Consider the following 5733-nt stretch of genomic DNA (forward strand, 5'->3'; position numbering starts at 1 on the left):
AGCGGTTGAAGAGATTGCGAAGAACGTCAACACGAGAGTCATGTTGAGTTGAGACTCCTTCATTCACTTTGGATAGCCTATCCCAGATAAGCTTAGCAGTTTCCAAATCACTCACTCTTGTATACCGCCCTTTGCTCAGATGGCCACATATGATATTCTTCGCTTGAGAATCGAGTTGCTTGAATCTCTTCACATCAGTAGCGTTCAGAGAAGGTGTGACTGAGGGAACACCATTTTCCACAACATACCAGAGATTGTTATCAATTACAGTAGGGGTAATCCGTTCTTCCAGTAGGGGTAGTCCGTTCTTCCAGAGGGGAAGGTGTTGGGGGAGGGAGAGGGCTGCGCTAGGGAAGAGGTGCGGCTGCCCTCCCACCCCTCCACTATATATAGGAGCAAGGGAAGAGGGGGAGGCGCCCTAGGGTTTCCCCTAGGGATCGGTGGCGAGCAGTCATGTAGTCGCTTCCCAAAAACCTAATCGCCCCTCTCTCGTATAGGATCCGGAGAGGCGGGGTTTCAGAGATCTGCTCTCCCATCAACCGTGTACACGGTGAATGAGATGGAGTCGTCGGTGGCAGTAGCAACAAAGGAATGACTGTGGGCGTGGCAGCAGAGATGCAAGCTGTTTTGAGTGACGACTAGGGTTGGGAAACATCTCACACATATATAGGCGCAACCGCATGGAGATGTTGGGGAACGTAGTAATTTCAAAAATTTCCTACGCACATGCAAGATCATGGTGATGGCATAGCAACGAGAGGGGAGAGTGTTGTCCACGTACCCTCGTAGACCGTAAGCGGAAGCGTTATGACAACGCGGTTGATGTAGTCGTACGTCTTCACGATCCGACCGATCCAAGCACCGAACGTACGACACCTCCGTGTTCAGCACACGTTCAGCTCGATGACGTTCCCCGGGATCCAATCCAGCAAAGTGTCGGGGATGAGTTCCATCAGCACAACGGCGTGGTGACGATGATGACGTTCTACCGGCGCAGGGCTTCGCCTAAACTCCGCGACGATATGACCAAGGAGGAATATGGTGGAGGGGGGCACCGCACACGGCTAAGGAACGATCCGTAGATCAACTTGTGTGTTCATGGGGTGCCCCCTGCCCCCGTATATAAAGGAGTGGAGGAGGGGAGGGCCGGCCCTCTCTATGGCGCGCCCTAGGGGAGTCCTACTCCCACCGGGAGTAGGATTCCCCCTTTCCTAGTCCAACTAGGTGTCCTTCCAAGTAGTAGGAGTAGGAGACAAGGAAGGGGAAGAGGGAAGAGAAGGAAGGAGGGGGCGCTGCCCCTCCCCCTAGTCCAATTCGGACTAGTCAATGGGGGGGCGTGCGGCCTGCCTCTCCCTCTCCCCTAAAGCCCAATAAGGCCCATATACTTCCCTCATATTCCCGTAACTCCCCGGTACTCCGAAAAATAGCCGAATCACTCGGAACCTTTCCGAACTCCGAATATAGTCGTCCAATATATCAATCTTTACGTCTCGACCATTTCGAGACTCCTCGTCATGTCCCCGATCTCATCCGGGCTCCGAACTCCTTCGGTACATCAAAACTTATAAACTCATAATAAAACTGTCATCGTAACATTAAGCGTGTGGACCCTACGGGTTCGAGAACTATGTAGACATGACCTAGAACTGTTTCCGGTCAATAACCAATAGTGGAACCTGGATGTTCATATTGGCTCCTACATATTCTACGAAGATCTTTATCGGTCAAACCGCATAACAACATACGCTGTTCCCTTTGTCATCGATATGTTACTTGCCCGAGATTCGATCGTCGGTATCCAATACCTAGTTTAATCTCGTTACCGGCAAGTCTCTTTACTCGTTTCGTAATACATCATCCCACAACTAACTCATTAGTTGCAATGCTTGCAAGGCTTTAAGTGATGTGTATTACCGAGAGGGCCCAGAGATACCTCTCCGACAATCGGAATGACAAAACCTAATCTCGAAATACGCCAACCGAACATGTACCTTCGGAGACACCTGTAGAGCACCTTTATAATCACCCAGTTACGTTGTGACGTTTGGTAGCACACAAAGTGTTCCTCTGGTAAACGGGAGTTGCATAATCTCATAGTCACAGGAACATGTATAAGTCATGAAGAAAGCAGTAGTAACATACTAAACGATCGTGTGCTAAGCTAACGGAATGGGTCAAGTCAATCACATCATTCTCCTAATGATGTGATCCCGTTAATCAAATGACAACTCTTTTGTCCATGGCTAGGAAACTTAACCATGTTTGATTCACGAGCTAGTCAAGTAGAGGCATACTAGTGACACTATGTTTGTCTATGTATTCACACATGTATTATGATTCCGGTTAATACAATTCTAGCATGAATAATAAACATTTATCATGAAATAAGGAAATAAATAATAACTTAATTATTGCCTCTAGGGCATATTTCCTTCAGTCTCCCACTTGCACTAGAGTCAATAATCTAGTTCACATCACCATGTGGTTTAACATCAATATTCACATCTGTATGTGATTAATACCCATAGTTCACATCGTCATGTGATCAACGCCCAAAGGGTTTAGTAGAGTCAATAATCTAGTCCACATGGCTATGTGATTAACTCCCAAAGAGTACTAAGGTATGATCATGTTTTGCTCATGAGAGAAGTTTAGTCAACGGGTCTATCACATTCAGAGCCGTATGTATTTTGCAAATATTCTATGTCCACAATGCTCTACACGAAGCTACTCTAGCTAATTGCTCCCACTTTCAATATGTATCCAGATTGAGACTTAGAGTCATCTGGATTGGTGTAAAAGCTTGCATCGTTGTAACTTTTTTACGACTGGCTCTTTTATCACCTCCATAATCGAGAAACATCTCCTTAGTCCTCACTAAGGATATTCTTGACCGCTGTTCTAGTGATCTACTTTTAGATCAAAATTGTATTCCTTTGCCAAATTCAGAGCAAGGTATACAATAGGTCTAGTACACAACATAGCATACTTTATAGAACCTATGACTGAGGCATAGGGAATGACTGTTCATTCTTTTCTATTTTCTTCCATGGTCGGGTTTCGAGTCTTACTCAACTTCACACCTTGCAACACAGGCAAGAACTCTTTCTTTGACTGTTCCATTTTGAACTACTTCAAAATCTTGTCAAGGTATGTACTCATTGAAAAATCTTATCAAGCGTCTTGATCTATCTCTATAGATCTTGATGCTCAATGTGTAAGCAGCTTCACCAAGGTCTTTCTTTGAAAAACTCCTTTCAAACACTCCTTTATGCTTTCCAAAAAAATTCTACATTATTTCCGATCAACAATATGTCATTCACATATACTTATCAGAAATGTTGTAGTGCTCCCACTCACTTTCTTGTAAGTACAGGCTTCACCGCAAGTCTGTATAAAACTATATGCTTTGATCAACTTATCAAAGCATATATTCCAACTCCGAGATGCTTGCACCAGTCCATAGATGGATCGCTGGAGCTTGCATATTTTGTTAGCACCTTTAGGATTTACAAAACCTTCTAGTTGCATCATATACAACTCTTCTTTAATAAATCCATTAAGGAATGCGGTTTTGTTTATCCATTTGCCAGATTTCATAAAATGCGGCAATTGCTAACATGATTCGGACAGACTTAAGCATAGATACAAGTGAGAAACTCTCATTGTAGTCAATACGTTGAACTTGTCGAAAACCTTTTGCGACAATTCTAGCTTTGTAGATAGTAACACTACTATCAGCGTCCGTCTTCCTCTTAAAGATCCATTTAATATCAATGGCTCGCCGATCATTTGGGCAAGTCAATCAAAGTCCATACTTTGTTCTCATACATGGATCACATCTCAGATTTCATGGCCTCAAACCATTTCGCGGAATCTGGGCCCATCATCGCTTCCTCATAGTTCGTAGGTTCATCATGGTCAAGTAACATGACCTCCAGAATAGGATTACCATACCACTCTGGTGCGGACCATACTCTGGAAGACCTACGAGGTTCTGTAGTAAATTGATCTGAAGTTTCATGATCATCATCATTAGCTTCCTCACTAATTGGTGTAGGAATCACTGGAACTGATTTCTGTGATGAACTACTTTCCAATTTGGGAGAAGGTACAAATTACCTTATCAAGCTCTACTTTCCTCCCACTCACTTCTTTCGAGAGAAACTCCTTCTCTAGAAAGGATCCATTCTTGGCAACAAATGTCTTGCCTTTCGGATCTGTGATAGAAGGTGTACCCAACATTTTGGATATCCTATGAAGACGCACTTTTCCGATTTGGGTTCAAGCTTATCATGTTGAAACTTTTTCACATAAGCATCACAACCCAAACTTTAAGAAACGACAACTTTGGTTTCTTGCTAAACCATAATTCATACGGTGTCGTCTCAACGGATTTTATATGGTGCCCTTTTAACGTGAATGCAGCTGTCTCTAATGCATAACCCCAAAACGATAATGGTAAATCTGTAAGAGACATCATAGATCACACCATATCCAATAAAGTGCGGTTACGACGTTCGGACACACCATAACGTTGTGGTGTTCCAGGTGGCGTGAGCTGTGAAACTATTCCACATTGTTTTAATTGAAGACCAAACTCGTAACTCAAATATTCGTCTTCGCGATCAGATCGCAGAAATTTATTTTCTTGTTATGATGATTTTTCCACTTCACTCTGAAATTCTTTGAACCTTTCAACTATCTCAGACTTATGTTTCATCAAGTAGATATACCCATATCTGCTCAAATCATCTGTGAAGGTCAGAAAATAACGATACCCGCCGTGAGCCTTAATACTCATTGGTCTGCATACATCAGTATGCATTATTTCCAACAAGTTTGTTGCTCGTTCCATTGTTCCGAAGAACGGAGTTTTAGTCATCTCGCCCAAAGGCACGGTTCGCAAGCATCAAATGATTCATAACCAAGAGATTCCAAAAGCCCATCAGCATGGAGTTTCTTCATGCGCTTTACACCAATATGACCTAAATGGCAGTGCCACAAATAAGTTGCACTATCATTATTAACTTTACATCTTTTGGTTTTAATATTATGAATATGTGTATCACACGATCGAGATCCAACAAACCATTTCATTGGGTGTATGACCATTGAAGGTTTTATTCATGTAAATAGAACAACAATTCTTCTCTAACTTACATGAATAACTGTATTGCAATAAACATGATCAAATCATATTCATGCTCAACGCAAACGCCAAATAACATTTATTTAGGTTTAACACTAATCCCGAAAGTGTAGGGAGTGTGCAATGATGATCATATCAATCTTGGAACTACTTCCAACACTCATCATCACTTCCCCTTCAACTAGTCTTTGTTTATTCTGTAACTCATGTTTCGAGTTACTAATCTTAGCAACCGAACAAGTATCAAATACTCAGGGGCTACTATAAACATTAGTAAGACACACATCAACAACCTGTATATCAAATATACCCTTGTTCACTTTGCCATCCTTCTTATCCACCAAATATTCAGGGCATTTCCGCTTCCAGTGACCATTTCCTTTGCAGTGTAAGCACTCAGTTTCAGGCTTTGGTCCAGCTGCGGGCTTCTTCGCGGGAGTGACAACTTGCTTGCCATTCTACTTGAAGTTCCCTTTCTTTCCCTTTGCCATTTTCTTGAAACTAGTGGTCTTGTCAATCATCAACACTTGATGCTCTTTCTTGATTTCTATCTTCGTCGATTTCAACGTCACAAAGAGCTC

The sequence above is a fragment of the Triticum dicoccoides genome, chromosome 1B (assembly GCF_002162155.2).
Source record: "Triticum dicoccoides isolate Atlit2015 ecotype Zavitan chromosome 1B, WEW_v2.0, whole genome shotgun sequence".
NCBI classification, from domain to species: Eukaryota; Viridiplantae; Streptophyta; class Magnoliopsida; order Poales; family Poaceae; genus Triticum; species Triticum dicoccoides.